General features: G+C 37.8%; 1 long non-coding RNA gene across 3 annotated transcripts; it reads left to right on the top strand.

Moving 5' to 3' along the window:
* Positions 1-4,506: 4,506 nt before the first annotated feature.
* Positions 4,507-13,877, top strand: LOC121298547. Of its 3 annotated transcripts, none has more exons than XR_005947298.1 (6): positions 4,507-4,564; positions 5,407-5,515; positions 8,105-8,187; positions 9,332-9,438; positions 11,087-11,200; positions 11,927-13,877. It is a non-coding gene; the product is annotated as an uncharacterized LOC121298547 (long non-coding RNA). The 3 variants fall into 3 exon arrangements; XR_005947297.1 differs by having other exon boundaries at positions 8,105-8,282; XR_005947296.1 differs by having other exon boundaries at positions 8,105-8,435.
* The last annotated feature ends 5,997 nt before the right edge of the window (positions 13,878-19,874 follow it).

Below are 19,874 nucleotides of genomic sequence, written 5' to 3'. Positions count from 1 at the left end.
GGAGAGAGAGAGAAAGAGAATATTAAATTGATTTTCGTGAATGAAACCTTGCCTGTCTGACTCCCTGATTCTATTTTCGAATCCTGAACTTTTCGACTACCCGATCCAGCTTTGACCACTTTTTTGTATGATTTCTTGATTTGGCTTTGTCCTTGCTGCATGAATGCCCTACTGATTACACGACTGCCCGACCGACACCGAACATGGATTTTCCTACCTCTTCTTCTGACCCTGAAAGTCCACGGGGCATCCTGATCCCTCCAATGGCATCTACCACCATTGCTTCAGTACCAGACCCACAACTTTCCCAGTTGTGCCGTTCCAAAAGAAAACAGACACAGCATTCCTCCCCTGCCAGCTCTTCTTTTAAAGACTGGTCAGTTGCCAGGCTATTAAAAAAGGGATACAAATCCCACCCGGAAGTGATTTGACTGCATTATTTCAACTGCACACTACTGACGGTAGTCCACCACACACTGTTACAGATCACCACTTCAGCAGATCTCTGCTCCAACAGCACAACAACATATAAGCTCTGCACCTCCCCGCCCCTCGGTCAAAGCGGCAGGCCAAGTGCCATCACAAAATCAGATATTTCAGACACTTAAGTCATACCCATTCCTCCCACTTTTTCTTTCTATAGGGGGGAAACCCCCCCCACCCCCCCCCCACCCCCCCCCCCCCCCACCCCCCTATTCAAGCAATCTCCAATTTGCAATCTCTGTTTTCTTCAGTAGGTGTTCCACTCTTTGAAGATAAAACCATCGGCCCAGCAACCTGACTAGAATTCCTTAGAATCACCCAGAACACTGTCAATAGCCAATTTCCCACTTGACAAACTGGAGTGCATTTGTCATCTCATTAACAATTTCCAAGTATCAAAATCATTCTCTAAATGCATCCTGTTATTCCCCCTCAGCCACTTCAATTCACATTATTTCCCAGTTGGGGAAGGCAGAATATTCACATTGCGATTCTCGCTCTCACCTCAAATGCAAAACCTGTATTCTCACGTAATACATCAGAAACATCAGAATGCTTCCTTCGATACCTTGCTGCAACACTAGAACAATGAATGAATGAAGTTCCAGCAGCTCATCTTCAATTGTTTGTATATTAGTTTCCCATAATTTCATCATCCAAGCTCACCATCTTCCAGGCATCTGCAATAATACAGCCATCCCACCATTATGTCTGACACTCCAAGGAATCACCAAGAACACCACCTCTCCCCCTCATCTCCTTCCAGACTTCCTATGATTGCTCCAAAAGCATCATTACCAGACACTGGTTCTCATCCCACCTCACTACTCTCGTCACCAGAGCAGGTCTTTCTCTCCCTAATTTCATACCAAACACTTTAGAATTGGCGCAGCCTCTCTAGCAGCCAGAACCCACATCAGCCATAGGGTGTTGGTCCTCTTCAGCAGTCAACTCCTACATCCGATTGCTGCCATCCGATATCATTGCACCACTTCAGTCTATAGCTAGCATGCCCTGAGTGGGGCACCCTATCTGACAGGACCACCACAGGTTTTCCTCCTAACAGGTTTTTTTTTTCCTCCACCGAGTGAATGGCCATCACATAGCTAGTGCCCTTAACCATTTAATTGTCTAGTTATTTTGTTTGTCAATATTTGTCTCTTCTTGCTTTTATGTTATACATTGGCATGTGGTCTTTGTTTGTCTTCACAGGTGTAGGTGCAGTGGGGAGCCAGTGGTCCATCTTTTTGGGGGGGATAGTGAGTCTCACTTCCCGACCTAGAGTTCCCATAAATCCATAGGTTCTTCATGCAATCAGAAAGGATCACCGGCCACATTATTCTTTCACAGCTCTTGTGCTTTATCTTGCCTTAACTGGGACCCAGTCACGAGGCCGAGCCTGTAAAAACTCTCTGAGAAGTCAGAGGACTCTGTTTTCAGGGACCCGGAGTCCGGCCCATCCTTTTCTCTATCTCACCCCTGCTCTACAGGCTGAGCCTAAGTTGCAAAGCACTCCCTTCCTCTTGCAGCCCTGGTTCCGGCCCCATGATTTTTAGCCTGTGTGCATATGACATGCTTTTAAACCAGGAATAATTATAGTCTCTGTTCTTTGCACTCTTTCTAGACCAGCAATATCATCTTTGTAGCGAGGTGACCAGAACTGAACACAATATTCTAGATGAGGTCTTACTAATGCATTGTAAAGTTTTAACATTACTTCCTTTGATTTAAATTCAACACTATATAGCCAAACATTTTGTTGGCTTGTTGATAGCTTCCCCATATTGTCTAGATGAAAACTACATAAACTCCTAAGTCTTTTTCATAGTTTCCTTCTTCAATTTCAGTATCTCCCATATGGTATTTATTATGCACATTGTTATTTCCTACATACAGTACCTTACACTTTTCTATATTAAATATAATTTGCCATGTGTCTGCCCAGTTCTGAATGCTGTTTAGATCATTTTGAATGACCTTTGCTGCTGCAATAATGTTTGCCACTACTATTTTTTTTTTTTATGTCGTCTGCAAATTTAACAAGTTTGCTTACTATAGCAGAACCTAAGTCGTAGATTAGGATATAGATTAGGATGAGCAGAGGATCTAATACCGAAAGGGTACATTTCTCCTCTAATCAGTACTTTCTGCTTTCTACATATTAACCTAATCCATGTCCTTGGAACCATACTGTGTTCAGTTTGAGAATTAGTCTTTTGTATCTATTTTCTGTCCAAAATCCTAGCATGTAATATGTTAATACCTGTTCCCTTACTGATGTTTGGGATACACGACTATAAAGTTAGAAAAAATGCTTTTTAAATCATCCCAGTTAATAATATATTGAACATCATGATGCCATAAGCTTTTTCAGCACTATCTAAAATTACCAAAACAGCCTTTATCATAGTAAACTATTTCCATCCATTAAAAGAAATACGCATAATGCATAATAACTTAATTTATTAACAGTTGGAGAGATATAAGTTATTAGTGTTCATTAAAAAATGACACGCAGAAAAAAAAATATTTTGGTGAAGCCAGCTAGCTAAATAAAATATCTACTGTGAAGCTTTAAACTATTGATGTACTACATTAGCTTTTTATAAAAATGCCTTGTCATGTCTAAATCATGTATATCCTTTCAATATCTGCTTTCAATAGTAATAAAAAGTTAACGGTCATTATACGTGAAGAAATACACTCAATGAAAACAATAATCCTTGTGTACATTTAGTAATTTTCAATAACTTGACAGCCTTTATCAGTTGGCTTAGCCACGATATGTTTCTTATATACTGTATGTCTATACAGTGCCATGCAAAAGTAACTTAATATTTTATTCCAAACTTGAATGCTCAAACTGAAGACTTCTAAGGGTAAGATAAGTTATAGTAAATGTCAGCAAAAACTAAATAGAGAAAAACTGAAATATGTTGATTGCATAAGTATTCAGACCCGTCAACAGAATATTTGGTGGAAGCACCAAATAGCTTTGGCCTTGTGCTTTGTATCATTGTCCTGCTGAATTTTTGCCTCAGTTTTAAGTCTTTAGCAGACTGAAACATGTTTTCCTTTAATATTTGCCTTTACTTTGCTTCTATTTTTCAACACACTTTCCATCCCCTGCTGAGGAGAAGCATATGGCAAATGCTGCCACTACCATGCTTGACTGTAGGGATGGTGTTGACTGGGAGATGTGCTGTGTAGGGTCTGCGCCAAACGTAACGCTTGGCATTTAGACCAGAAAGTTCCAATTTAGTTTTTTCTGACCACAACACCTTTTGCCACTGTAATGTATCAGGTCGAGAGGTTAATGTAGGGTGCAGCACATAAACAAGTAAGTTGACACTTTTCTGGTTGCCCAAACAAAAAGTGAACATTTATTGAGGCCTCGAGTATTTTGATAAAATAATAATAATAATAATAATAATAATAATATATAATAATAATAAATAAGCATAACATAATTCCAAAAACAAAAGAAAACTATTTGCAACAAACAATATAAATTCAACAAAAAAAGAACATCTACAAAAAAAAAAAAAAAAAAAACATTTATACAAAATGTAGTAATTGATTTGCTTTAACGAAACTGTCTGAGTGTGGTTCATGACCTTTATGGATATACCGAGAATAGGGATGTCAGAGAGAGTACTGGACTCCTTGTGTCCACATATATATATATATATATATATATATATATATATATATATATATATATATATATATATTATATATACACACACACACCTTTGTTCCTCACTAGCCCATCCCCAGGACTAAACCAAAGCTACAGACATTAAATAAATACATACATTTCTTTACAGGACCCCTATTGACCTTAACCTGAAACAAATGCACAATCTACATTTCTTTTAACCATTATTAAAATTCATAATATCAATTAAAGCCCTTTCACACAGTATACAACATTTACATGCAAACTGACGTCCCCCATTGCTTACAATGAGCGCTCCCTTGCTATATAGCAAGATCCAGCTGCGCGTGCGCATACCCCTAAACATGGCCACACACTGGAACAACTCGACCCAAAGACCAGCTGTACCCACTAAATCAGGTAAGGAAATACTTTATATTTAGTTATTTTAATACGGACAAAACAGTTAAAAACAATTAACTGTTACCAATTCTATATCATTGCAAACAATATATGCATCTATCACTTGCATTACCTAAAATAGCTATCATGTTTTAAACTCGGCATAACTTTTTTTTATATATATTTATATTTCAACTAAAACCTCACTCGCACACAGTTTTGGTGTGAATGGCTTAAATCGCGTTTTGCATCTAAACTCTACACACACACACACACACACACACACACACACACACACACACACATTCCCGATTGCGGAGCTGCATTTGTGCCATATAGAAATGTAAGAAACGTCACCCGTGTGCGTGTGTCCATCTGCCTGCGGTTATAGTGCTACAGTTCTATAGTTATGCAACATACAGCGCTGTGAACATGGTTTATGTTTTGTGCACTCTTAAGGATAGTTCATAGACTAGTACACGGTAGTCTGTCAGCCTCGTCGACTCACTCATATGTGTTTGTGGGTTGCTTTAAGCTACTTATGAGATCATTTGGATACAAATAAGCTCCTATATAAAGCTAATTTGATATGAAAAATTTGAGGTGTACTCATTTTTTCAGTACCAAACAATAACAATGAGAAAGCGTCATCAAGTTCAATTAGATAACTTCTCTGAGCACTTTGTCAGGGATTGTATTTATTTATTTATTTTAATTGGGTCAAGGTAGGTGATTGCAATAAAGATAATTAAATGGTATTCCTTTCTGAATGTACATTACATCTTTTCACCCGCAATTGGCAACATGATGAGGGAAAACAGCTAGTTTATTTACTTATTATTATATATCTTTTTTAATAGCGTGCCTGTTTTGTCTGGAGTGGGGGAGCGGAACGGGAATCACAAAGAATGGAGCGAAATAAAAGAGCGAGCCAAGCGGAGCAAAAAAGAACGGAGGATATTATGAGCGGTGAGCGGAATTGTCACCACTTCGCTCCGCACAGATTCTCTGAACACTACACACATGCTCGCTGTTAAAATACATTGTCTTTAACCCGGAGTTGCACATCACAGGAGAGTAAACTCTGTATCCCTTATGAGAAGTGGGTAAATGACACATTACCCAAGTTCAACGTGGGTAAACACCATTTACCTGCAGATACCCTCAACTACACAACTTAGCCCATCCAAGTACCAACCAGGCCTGAAAATTATTATTTTTTTATCTTAGACACCCTTACCCAGGCCAACTTACAATTGTGATGTTGTTTTTTTTTTTTTATGTACAATTATTCATTTTATACAATGGGGTTTTTTACCGGACCAATCTAGGCAAAGCAGCAGTGTTAAGAGCACAGTGCTCTAACCACTATTTTACATATGCTTTTTATATATACATATCTGAAATGTAAGTTTTATATAGGTATACAAATGTCAATTGTTCTGGATAAAAGCATCAGCCAAATCAATTAATGATATGTTTTTCCTGCTTGTTATTTATTATTATAATTTATTTATACATTTCTAATATAAACATTAATGTCTACATTAATTTAAAAAATATTGATTTCAAAATATATTTATTCCTCTGCCTTTTTAAAAAATATTTATTTTTACCTAATTAATTATTCCTTTATTATGAATTAAACAAGGAACTACAATTTATCAGAGATCAGAGATTTGGACAAGGAAGCAACATGCTACTTTTGTGTACAGTTCCATTCTGTGGTATCTATCAAACAGGAAACTAGATATTTTCAAACAGGAAATAGAGTATTTCTAGAATAAAGCAGCAACCTTCAGGTTTTCAGCGAAAGCTGGTCAGACATGGATGTAAGCTTAAAAAAATTAATGCATTTCAACCACAGCGCAGTGGCCTAAGGCCGTGTGCTCTTCAAGGATGTCATGTTGCATGTTAAAACAACTGATTCAGAGGAGAGACGTAAGTCTGTGAGGAAAAAGGAACTAAACAACTGCTGTGCATGCTAGTTTCGCAACCAGCATTCTACTTGTTTAGTGTTTGTTTGGCCCTTGTGCCCTTTTTGTTCAGTGTTTTTGTTTAAATGTTTTACTTATTTAATAAATGAGCGCTCTTGCGGTTCAGTTTTTGCCCCACCATACTTTGTTTTGACTTGCTTCCTGAACCTGACATCACCACCCACACATCACACAAAGCCAAGGATTGTCAGCACGCAGGAGAGGAAAACTTGAAAGGTTACAGTTGGAGGGAACAAACTATTTGGAAATGGGCTTCTCCACAATGACTGCATATGTGAAGGAAGTTACAGGCAGAGTAGGAGCAGATTCCTTTATTGAAATTGTTACAAATCTGGTGTCCTCTCGAATGTAATATTGCAGCCCTCGTTGTCTTTTGATCTTGAGGGAATGAAAGAATGAGTAGAATTGAGGGAGGAACATGAGGGGACAGGGTGGAGGGTTGGTAAGGGAGCATGAAATCGTGGAGTGAGTGGTGGAACCGCATACAGAACATGCATGGAGCCGGAGACCTGTAAAAAAAAAAAAAAAAAAAAAAAAAAAAAAGGGGACGATATGTCTTGGTCCTGGACGCCCCAGTAGATCCTCTGGTTCTATTGGGGATGTAAATGAGGGCATTTCCAGGAGGAGGCAGGGCCACAGCATTTTCTAAGAAAAAACTGGACACTGGAGGGAGAAAGTAAAGGGTGGTTGTCTGAAAACTGGAGGTACATGGGGGGGCTTGTTGGATAACAGTGGTGGCTGCTGGAACTCTGGGATGAATCGTGGCAGGAGTGAGCTGACTGTGAAACAGTCTCTGGATCCAAATGCTCAGAATCCGCTGAATGTGCCTTAGATTGACAGGTTTTTCGAAGGTCCCGCCATCGGTGTCTTCCAGATGTAGACTCTTTGTGGAGTTGGGGCAGTGGGTGCTGGGGAAGCTGGAAAGCGACGTCATAGCACCTGCGGCAGGAAGAATGTTGCAGAGTGAGAGAAAAAATATTAAACAAACTCAGACGTGCTGTAGATCTGAAGGGGATGTTGTTGCTATGGAGATAATGCTGGAGCCTGGGGAACATCCATTCTCTGATGTCAGGAGTTCCGGAGGAATGAGTTGCCAAGCGGGGGCTGCGGCGGGCAAGAGAGCAAGCCAGTTGTTGTGTTGGGCGATAGGGAAAAGACAAGGGATCCAGTGATGGCTCTGGAGAAGCAGACATCTGAGTAGAGAAGGTTGGAGTGGTAAATACCGCCAATCTAAGTTGTCGTGTAGTTGACCTGGGAGGAGCTGGTTGAACTGTTTGAGTAGATCTTGTCTCCGGGGAAATGGCAAACAGAATCATCATCCGATGAAACTGACTAGTCAAGAATGTTGTCCATTATGCATGAATGTACTATGAAATCAAAAAACACAAATGAAAGATAAGTGAAGAGAGTATTTTTATAGTGCTAACAATCTTAATTAGCTAATGTGTAAATTGAATGATTCAATTTGGTGACGCTGAGATTGGTGTCTGACACTCCCCCCGAACTTTAGTTATAAACTTTAGATTGCTCCTGTTGTAATTGGGATTCCTTTTTTTTTTAGGAGCTTATCGGTGGGACAATCTTTTAGAAAGAGACAAACTGGAGAAGTATCCCTGGAATGAAGACGATTAAAGCAGCGTGGAGGTGTGTTGTTTTGGAGACCTGGATAATTGTGGCAGCAGGAACAGGCATGGCGAGATCAGTGAAGGTTGAAGCAGGGGGGTTCAACAGAGGCCGAGGTGAATGGGTCAGTGATGCTGTCGGGTAAAGGTGGAGCAGTAGGATGGTTGGATTTCTTTAGGCATTTTCTCATTGTATTAATGGTGGGAGGAAGCTAAGTATTGCTGACGATCCTAAAATTCTGTTTCCGATGGGGAAGATAGATGCTGCTGGTGAGTAGTCATTTTTTGAAAATTACTTCTGTAGTCTTGAGTCTGCGCTGCATAGCGAGGCAAAACAAAAAACTCAAGACAGAGAGCAAACTCAAGGCATAGGGTTTAAATTGGGGATTAGCAGATGCTACTGGAAGGAAGGGAGTAGGGGGAGGTGCCCTTGCTCATGACCCCTGAATGACACCCAAGTTTACAATTAATATAAATGCCTTAGTGAATTTGAAGAGTCTATCAAAATATATTCAACTTGAGTTCAGTAAATATGAAGGTTTTTGCCTCGCTAATAATTCATCTCATGTTAATTATAGTATATTTGATACACTTTTTACCATTTAAATTACTTCTCTAAATGTAAGCAATTTCTATATACACCTTTACCTTAAGCTAAATTCAGTTTTCCAATCATAAATGATGGCATCTATATGAGTGGTAAAAATTACATAGTGTTCAAAATCTTGGAATTGCAGAGCATGCACTGCAGGCATGTGGGTGTGCAGGTACATCATACACCCCCATGGCAAAAGACCTGGTAGTCGTGGTCTTCGGAAGGGCTGTTCTGGCAACCATGGTCTGTCAGGACACTTATGTAATGCAAGCAAAGAAATTGCATCAAAACCTGCTTTTTATGTCAAAGCAAAGTTAAAGTAATAATATGTTTGTATGAAAAAAGTACCTGTAGTTTGTTCGAAGGGTATTTATTATTGCTAATAATTAATCGAAAGGGGGGAAAATTATTGTTATTGATTACCGTGCATCATGTCACATACATTATATTAGCTTTATCCCTGATGTTGTTCGAAATAAATATATATTATGTTTGGTAGATAGGGAATCTTACCCGTACTGTGACATCTAGATATAATATATATATATATATAGTGTTGTTTATTTTCCAGATGCAGTAATAAAAAGGTTTGCAATAATCATCCCAACAATGACCAGGGCAGCAATCCATGAAAAACTTAACAATGAAGACAAATTAAGGAAACGAAAGCTGAGAAATGTATGAAGACAAATTATACATATTTTTATTGTTGTTTTTACTAATTTGATTTATTTTTTACTGTTTTATTTTATAGCTTGTGTAATTACTGTATTTTTTTGTTTTCAAAATAACATGCTATCCATTGCATAAATCAATGTTTTATTTATGGGAATTAAGGGTAATATTACTAAAGAAATGTTACCTTCATTAAAATAGGCAATATTGCAGGTCTCTCGCTAGATTTTGTTGGTATTCTTTAAAATCATTCATTAATCCTGCTAGATGCACTTAGAAGTTAACCACTTCAGTGCCCTTAGGATGTACCTGACACACAATTTTCACCATTTAAAAAACCTTGCCAAGATTAGGACCCTTTCCTGCAACAAATGAACCATGGGGTGGGGGCTGTAACATTTTCTGATCATTTTATTGGTTAAAAATTAATACAAAAGCGTGAAAATAAGTTTCAGAGTCTAGGAAGCAGTACACAGACAAACTGAGGTATGGGGCTGAAACTGCCGCAGCAGTATATTTATTAAATCTTTAAATAAAATGCTTTGACAAAGCACAAATGAAAAGGGCACATTGGCCAAAACAAACACAAACATTAACTCTAGGTTACCTTTGAATCTCACAATTGTGTTAACATTCACTCTCGCTCTCAGTCTACTATCGTTCTCCTTCACTCTTTTCCTTTATAAGCCCGAGTGGGGTCTTTTATATTCTGTGGCTGGAGCCTTAATTACCTATTAATCAAACAATTACCTTATTAAGGCTCCAGCCACAAGGTTTGTAGGGATGGGGTTTTATCCCCACCCACGCCAATTAAACACTATTAGACCAGATTTTTCATTCGTCTCAAATAATAAATAATAACGACGAATGGTTTTCGTTCACCCGCTTATAAACATAATATAATAACTGTAACAATAATGATAATACAAATGAGAATAATATCAATACCTGAAAGGGGTTGGCACCCTGTCACAAGCAATGATTAAAGGTTTGCTGTCACTGATCAGTGTAATATGGTATATATTCAGATTCGTCGACTCTCCCATTTGAGGTAAAGGCGGCCACTAGAAAATGCCTGATGGGCATCTAGGTTCAGAATGTAATTAACAGTAGCAGAACATTCAACAGTGCTTTGTAAAACTCTCTGGAAAATCATTAGGTATTTATTAGCATCATTCTAAATATTTAGCTGGTCTTTCTAAATTTACTGATACCTAGAATTATGTGAAATAGTTAGAAGGATATTAACTAGTTAGAAGCCTACTAAATGCTTCTAAGTGCTTTGTGAAAGAGGCCCCTGATTCATATTTTAAAAGTTGCTAGAAACAAGTCCAGTCTCTGGCAAAATGTATTTTTGCACTTAAAGGGTATCCTTTACATTACAAAACAGGGGCATGTATTTTGGAATCAGACAAAACACATTGTTTTAAAAAGGAGGCACAACATAGCTAACCATAAGTACTGTATGCAGTGGTCCAGATAAGCTATGTACCTGCCATTTTTAAATTTGCTGCACAGCTTGTCTGCCTCCCCTGAAAATTCCACTAATAACTACATCTCCCATAGTACTTCAGTTACTAGGAAAGTACACAAGAAAAAAACAAACCAACAAACATCAACCAATCTCTGACTAGCTCTGTTGTCTTTGCAGCCAATCACAGCAAGAATAAGAAAAATTCGCAGCTACTCAGGTTGAAGCGTCAAACACTCCAGTCCAGCTACAAATCCAACTGGAACCATCGTCAGGGGCAAAAGCTAAAAAAAGGTGCTTATAATATTAAAATAACTGTTTTCTAACTTTTTATTGCATTTTCTAACTGTATTTATAAGTATGGCTTTAAATTGAAGTTTTATCATGTTCACTGAGTTTAACAATTAATGTTAATATATAAGTAATGTAATTAACTTTTCCAGAGTCAGTGTGATACCTCGAAAAAAAATGTGCTGAGCCAATAAAGAACCTTGAACACACGTGCAGTAGTTCAAACTAACATTGCAGTTAAAATGGAAGGCTCTTTTTTTAATCCCTACCCCATTACCATTACATTTCTACAGTATTTATCGAGATTACTAATGATAACTAATATTGCATTTTAACCCCTGAAAATAAATGCTACTCTCTGTGTTAAAATTAGAGGGTAAATTACTCCCAGACCCCAAACCTGATGTATATATTTCTCTTGACATAATAGATAATAGAAGTGAGCAACATCAGACCTTTGTATAATGTTGCTGATATCCATAATGTGTTAGCATTTACACCTTAGAATGCCTAGGCATGGAGAATGCTGGGTGTTTTGGAAAAGGAATAGGATAAATGAATGCATATTGTGAGCTGCATCTTTCGTGGCTGTGCACAGGATTCCACCAGTTTACTTTTATTTACCTTATCTGGACATAGCACAGGTATAGAACTGCAGTGTGCAGTGTTACTTTATAGGATAAATAATTCATTACTTTAATTTTACTACCGTTTTTTCTCTCTTTATAGTAATACAAGAAGCTATGCATTGAAGAGGTGTCTTCTGAATATGCTGGGCAGGCTTGGAAATGTTTCAGTTTCCTTCTTGATAGAGCTTTTCATGTTTTTGCTTCACAGTTATCTTTATTGCCATCTTTTACTTTTCTTGTTTATTTTTTTCCCGGTGTAGTTAACCAGTGCATTATAGTTAGACATAAGTGGAAGCTAGCCTTTCATGGTAGACATTCTCCACACATACACTGATTCAGCCAATAATTCCAGATCAGTAATATCAAGAAGCTTTAGTTGGTACAGCTTGACAACAAGGAATCCAAGATGTTCATGAAGTTTAAAGAAAAACATTTCTTTGTCAGGAATTGTTGGGGGGCACAATCCAAAATTCGGCAGGACAGAGAACAGGACTTTTTTTTTTTTATGAGGATTACATACAGAGAAAGTCAGAAATCATTTTGTTCAATGTAACTTTTTTTTTCATTGTAGTTATACAATTTGCATCATCTTTGACATTAATAGCAGTAACTTTAGTCTTTAGTGCATTGTCATTGTGCTGAATTTTCAGCAGAATACATTTTAGTGCCAGCTTTTCAGTTTCTTTATCCCTTTGAACAGGTCACTTAGAAAAAATATATCACTAATATGCTGCATTCAGATTTCACACTTACGTGTTTAAGTAAATCTCGAGAACTGCACTTTACATCTTATTAATACCACAGTGAAGTGAGCTTTGGGTTATTTTCTGTACTTTTGTACGAGTTGTAAAAGAGAAAAGAGTTTTGTTAACCCCCAAAAATATACTCTGTCTAAAAGCAATTTATTACAACTGGACATATTTTATTGGTACACAATAATCATCTTTCTCAGGTATCCTTTATTAAAAGCTTTATTTATAAACATAGGCTTGGATATCATGGTCTAATTTTCTATTAGAAAAATGCTTTTGGAAGAAAACATATATAATTAATATCCCTTGCCCTGAGACAGAGTCACCTCTTTTCACCTACTGCACTTTACCAGCTGATATATTACAGTTATTATAGCCACCTTGGTAGGACACAGTATACACAAGGAAGATGACAGGTTAACCTTCCAGCTGAGGGTAATTCTGTATGTGAGATCCATTTGTCATTGTCATGTAATTCAAGGTGAATTAGACATACACCATAAGATAAACTATATGCTTCTGGACAACTGAACATTTCCAGTGGATTAAATTCACTGTTCCAGTAGCAGGGCCCAACATGAGTTGGCCTACAGTACGTGAAATTTCTATGATACAGCAAATCAATAGGATGTGCTCAGACTGGGCTCACCTTTCCAGCAAAGGTTTGCAGCTTTCGATTATTTTCAATTAACTGGGGGGAGTCCTGCCAAGGGTATCGTTCTGTATTAATTTCGTCTTTGGGTTCACTGCATGTTGAGTAAGTGTCCTTGTGTGTGATAAATTGTATAATAATAATAATAAAAAACTGGCTATCAACCACTGTCAAGATGTTTGATATTGTGAAACACCGTTGTTCATGTTCAAAGCCTAAACTACCATCGTGACTACATTTTGTGATCAATACCCAAACTTTAAATGTAATAACATTTAAATGTTTTCTATTTTCATTCTTTCATGTTGATGGACTGAGAAAATACAGTTAATAAATAATATTCTCAAAAACTTGCCCCAAACCTCTGTGTGACAAGGCAGTCCTATCTCTGGACTTTTTCCATCCGTTTCATGCAGAGGTTCTACCAGCTAGTTTGTGTTACTGTATTACATGTGCAGTTACAGAGTGTCAAGCAGCAAGCTTCCTATGTAATTATGATAATAACAATCTTTATGTTATCTAGCACTGTAAATAGGATGGCTGGTGGTGATGTCAGACAAGGAAATGAATTCACAACACAACAGCCGATTGGGGTATGAAAAGCGCTGTGGCGCATTGCGGCAAAGCGTAAGCCTTGCACATGGGGAAATATGTAGTTTATTGTATGTTTTTGTGTTAATTGTTAATATTGATTTAATTAATTATTTAGCTGCTATGGCGCTCTGCTGGGGACGATTACCCGTCTGTGTGGAGCAGCAGCTGAAAGCAATCAGCTGTTCCAGCAGACGGGTGGGTGTGTCTCAGCGGAGCGTCGGTATAAAAGCATGGAAATCGCTGTGATCGGGACTGCTGCAAGGCCTGCCGTTTTTACGGCACCTTTGATTTATAATTTGTTATACTGTGGGTTTTATTTTGCACTTTTTGTACAACTTGATGTACTAGTCCTCTGTGTGTTACCATCGCTGGTAATGTCACATGACCACCTTTATTTTACTTTTGTTTTCCTTTTGTTTGTGAATAAAACCTGCACGTCTGTGCCGGCGTTTTCAACATCAACACCACGTCTGTCTCTCTGTGTGCTTGAACAGTGGTTACCCACAGGCGTGACACGAGAAAGACCCTGTCACACGCATTTATTAAACAAATAAAAGGTTTAAACAAAACAAGACTGTTATAAAGCAAAAGGCACAAGGGCCAAACCAAACAAACTAACAATGGTATTCTGTGGATTTAAAGCCAGCACGAGTAGCAATTGTTTACTTTTAGTATCTGTTCTTACCTGTTTCTTTTCTCCTCTGGAAAACCCATCCCATGTAGCCAAAGCCCTAGCTACAGAATTCTGTACATAGTGTAGCCTACTGAGAGTATTTTTTGATGAACCCGCAAGCAAGACAGTAATCAAGTCAAAAAGAGACAAAGGCATATACTAGCTTCTCCACATCAGGTAGAGAATAGGTCGCAGCGATGAAAAAATGATACCTTTGTAACATTCCGCATGTGAGACTCAAAGGTTAAACAATATTTCTCATTTCAGAGCTAGACCTAATTTCAATCCCATCAATAACCATGTTAACCCTTTGCGTTACATTTTTGCAGCACTTGTCAGGCACGTCAGGTCTAATTTATTTTCACAGGTTTAAACTGGTTTAAAAGGCCCTGCATGGCAAAGGAACATCAGTACTGCATCTCCAGCCAAGCCCCACCCCTTTTTTGATGTATTTTTCACATACCTCTTTATAGATGTGCATACTGATAAATCCTCTCCAGATCACTCATTTTATCACCAAACTCCTCAATAATGCAATCAAAGTCATTATTTTATTACTATAGCATCTCAAAAAGCTCTGAAAATGACTGTGATATTCTTTGAGCGCTAGATGAGGAAGCAGCTATCTCCTTTGTTTGTGTCCGTGTTATCTCTGTGGTGCAGGGGGCTGATGACGGATTATCCAGCCGAGTGGCAGCATATAGATGATGAATAAGAGAGGCCCCAGTATAGAACCCTGTGGATCACCTGTGGATATGAGACTAGAGGCAGAAGAATAACCACCCACTGAAACAGATTGCTTTCTATCAGACAGGTAATATCTGAACCAGCAAAGATCAGTGCCTGTAATCCCCACGTAGGTTCCCAGACAACTAGAATGACATGATCAGCAGTATCAAATGCAACACTAAGATCCAAGAGAACCAGAATGCTGGTTCATACTTCTGCCGCAGATAAATGCAATACGTCAGGTGCAGACAGCTACGAAAGCTGTGCAGATTCACTCCGACCATGCTGAAAATGTTGACATTTTTCGACGTTATCTGACTCCATGCGATTTCAGGTTGCAGGTGCATGAGAAAAAGCTGTAGGAATTTTCAAAAAAGATGCACATCGTAAGAGTGTGGATGACATAATTCCGACCTGTCGTATAAGGTCGGAGACCCTCGACTGACTAGAAATTATGTTGGAGTCTGAAGTATGAGCCAACCTTAAAAAGCCAGAATCAGCAGCCATAAACAGATCATTGACAATTTTAACAAGGGCTGTTTCTGTGCTAGGTAATGGACTAAAGCCTCACTGAAAAAGTTCATAAAGTTCACATTTTAATAAATGAGTTTGCAATTCATGAACCATAACACGCTCCAACATTTGACAAAAATTGCAGGTTAGAAATAGGCCTGTAATTGCAGATAATATCAGTATGTAGATGTGATTTTTTTTTTTTTTTAGCAATGGTGTGACCACAGCACATTTAAAGGCTGAAGGTACTGTTGCTGAGCTCAAGGACTCATTAATAATTTTGGTTACCACAGGATCTAGTATTGGAAGACTTAAATTAATAAAAGAAGTAGGAACAGGGTCCAAGGAGCAAGTTATACATTTCATTTTAGCAACCATTTCAGTCAGGCTAGATGGAGTCAGGCTAGATTTTATAAAGTCAAAGGGGTCCCCATAAATGCAAATAGTTAAAAAAAAAAAAAACATGTAGTGAGAGAGAAACATTGATTTCGAATATTTTCAATGTTTGCTTGAAAAGTGTCCCTCTATCAGCATTCAAACTTACACCCTACTGCTTTCATAGAGCGTAGCTGATCATTATAACAACGTGTAGTCTCTCCTTTCAGCTAGGAGGCAGTCTATGACAGGCCACTGTGCCTTACATTTGAGCATTGTTCCACTTAAAAGTCCAGTGAGTGGTCCTGAAACTTCACAAGCAAGTGTTCTCTCCCTGTTATTCTCCAGGGAGCTCTAGCTTTAACTTGTTACAGTAGAAAATGTGTTTATTTCTGACACATACACATATCCCTACTGTTACACTCAACTTTTTATAAACCTTGGTTTATTTAGGAAATAGTAGGTCTCAGTAAGATTTACAAGTATTTGCTGAAGAATTCTGTAGGTGACTACTCTTGACAAGTTATGGGTAATATATTGTACACTGAATTAAATTTGGATGCCTCCCACATTTTGCCTGAATCGGTTTTTGAGCAAACTCAGTTAAATGTCAATGTGGTCTACCTAAAATTGGCACTTGGACAAAACCAGAATACAGATTACATGTATGCTATTGATTTCCTTCAAGTGGTTTGAGATAACAATGGCTAACCCAGTTCAGCAGTACATGAAATGCCTTCCAGGCTCTAGTAGTTTGGATTGATTGTCTGGATAAAGAAGCAATATCATACTCACAGGAGATGAATTCATATGAGCCCCAGTGTGGAGTTTAGATCATGCACAGTATACCTTGCAGGCTGAATGACTTATTTTAACCGAGTAAAAGTTACTTTATAAAAGCGATTGTGTTTTGTTTTTCAAAACGGCTTTCAAATTAAATTGCTCAGTAATTCCATGCAGATTTAACACAATGAATCTGGGGTTGTACAGAATTGGTCCATATCTTTGGATCAAAGTGATAACCCTTTGTCAATTTAAGCAATCAAGGTGTTTCAGTTATTTCAAGTTGAAGATGCTCAGAGATTTACAGAGAGTTTCAGACTGTAATGGTGCACTGTGCCCTTGAAACACTGGATAATTCAAATTCTATCCAATAGTTTTATTCCTACATGTAAGTAATTTTCTGGTAAAATTTCAGGATATTACAATGTTTATGTCAAAATATGATAATGTTACCACTGTGCTATTGTGTCTGTCTTTGAGCAACCATTTCCCTGGGTACAGAACTATTGCATTGCAGATGATATAGCAGCATCTCTCATTTAATTTTATATTTTTTGCCCTGTAAAATACAGATTAATATATAAACAATTACAGGAGGTATCTTCTCTTTACAGTTTATTTAGTTCTTGCAAAAGGTGTTTTAATTAACACAGATACAACTGAATTTCAAATACTACATATCACTGATGATTAAAGAACAGTACTGGCAAACAAATACATACATATCTAGACATATGCAAGGACCTAATGGTGATCCCTGTGGTACTCCACTGGTTGCCTTGCTCCATTTTGAGGTTTCTCCTCAGTACTTTGTTTTCTACATGTTAAACACTCCATAATCCATGTGTACGCACTTCCTTGAATTCCTACTGCATTCAGTCTGAGAATTAAACTTTTATGCAGGACTTTATCAAAAGATTTCTTGAAACCTAAATAAACCCATGGCACATGCTTTGCAATTATCCATTGTCAATGTTGCATTCCCCAAAAAATTAAGCAGGTTAGTTACTCAAGATCTCAATTTCCTAAAACCATGTTGACTGTCTCCTAGGATACTGTTACCATATCGGTCATTTTCCATTTTGGATCTTACTATATTTTCCATAAATTTAATAGAAGTCAGGCTTATTGGTTTATAGTTACCTGGTTTGGTTTTGTCTCCCTTTTTGTGGATCGGTATTGCGTTCGCAATTCTCCAGTCAGTTGGTACAACCCCTGTGTCAAGAGACTGTTGCATGATCTTGGTTAGTAGTTTGTAAATAACTTCTTAAAAATTCTAGATATTTAAAAAAGTTATTTACAGTATTGCACAGGCTGCTGACTTCAGTAAAACAAATCTTGCCTTTTAGTTTACAAATAATCCCAAGAGTCTTTATACTTGAATTATTTCAAAACTGTGCTTGTGTAACCAAGATGCTGTGTATAGGTGGGAGGCAGTCATTTAGTGAGTTATACAGAGCAACTGCCTATTTCGCAGTTGTATTGAATAAACCAGAGTTACTGAACCTCTACCTGTCTATCTGGAGGTTACGATGTTGAGGGGGGCTCGCGAGTTTAAGGAAAATAAACACAGTACAGTCTGTGAGCTGGGAGAGTACTATATGGTCTTAACTGTATAGAAGGCTTGGTGGCATAGTGGTTAGAGTAAGGGAATTGTTACCAAATGGATCCCAGTTCAAACCCAGCTCAGCCACTGACTCACTATGTGTGACACTGAGTAAGTCAAGTAATCTCCTTGTGCTCCATCCTTCGGATGAGACTTAAACCAAGGTCTTTTGTAAGTGACTTTGCAGCAGTTAATACATAGTCTCTCCCCCCAGTCTTTGAAAGTAATTTTGTTTAAAAGTATCTGTTAATGACTTATTAATAATAATAATAATAACAATAATAACTTAAAATCATTCAAACTTAATTAATGCCACACCCATAATAAGTCCATCCTGACATGTGGCAGTAGCGTTGATGGGAAAAGACATTGCAAAACCACCAAAATCACATAACAGAGCAAAAGCAATTTCATTTATTTTCCTCCTATTTTTTTCCCAAACCAACAAATGCAGATACTAGCCTTTTGCAAATAACATGTTTTAGAATGTTTCCAGTGAAGACAACATTCTTCACAGCCTGACCATTTTAAAAGACAAGTGGGAGGTAATGCATGTTTTGATCACTCCTTCATTTGTCTTTCTCCCTGGAACAAGGATGAATGTGACACTAGGAATTGCATGATCCAGGACCCACTGAAATAAAACTGGTGCTATACTGACACCAAAGATTGGATGAAAATAATCCCAAGAACAGATACAAGTACTGTACATGTCTGTGTGTGTGCATTGTATTTCTTCATTTTTTAAACCCAATAGCTCTGTATTTTGAACAACCTCTCTGTCTCCAGACATGTCCCGTAGCCATAACGTGACGGTGTAAGCCACTGACATCTTAAGTAGGTGACACAGCTCGTTTGTCTACCTCTGACAATTGGTAAGATAAAATCTCTAACAATCCATGATGGTAAATCACATTTAAAACCATTACTGGCGGATAAAATAACTAGGCTGTAGTTTTTATAAAAAAAAAAATTGAATGGAAATTACTGCCATCTTTTATGCATATGGGCCATTGTAGTATATGGTTGAATGGAATTCATCAAATTATATAGAACCTTGGCTAATATAATGACAGCTGAACTATAAATATTGTAACTGCATTTTGTTTTAAGTAAGGAATCAACAGAGCCTAACAAATGCATACACATACATAGAGAGAGAGAGAGAGAGAGAGAGAGAGAGAGAGTGAGTGAGTGCAGTGTAGGCATCTACATTAGACAAAAATAATGAAACTCAAGTGAAATAGTTGTTATTAATAGGCCTTTACTGTGAAGGTCACAGGTTAACTGCTATTTTATTTCACCTTGCCTGACATCAAGAAAACACACTTAATAGCGCTGTCCCGCTGGCAGTAGCTATTTGCATTCCAC

Source organism: Polyodon spathula, chromosome 2, assembly GCF_017654505.1.
Source record: "Polyodon spathula isolate WHYD16114869_AA chromosome 2, ASM1765450v1, whole genome shotgun sequence".
NCBI classification, from domain to species: Eukaryota; Metazoa; Chordata; class Actinopteri; order Acipenseriformes; family Polyodontidae; genus Polyodon; species Polyodon spathula.
The sequence above is the reverse complement of the archived record's forward strand: the minus strand, read 5'-3'. Positions and strand labels throughout refer to the sequence as shown.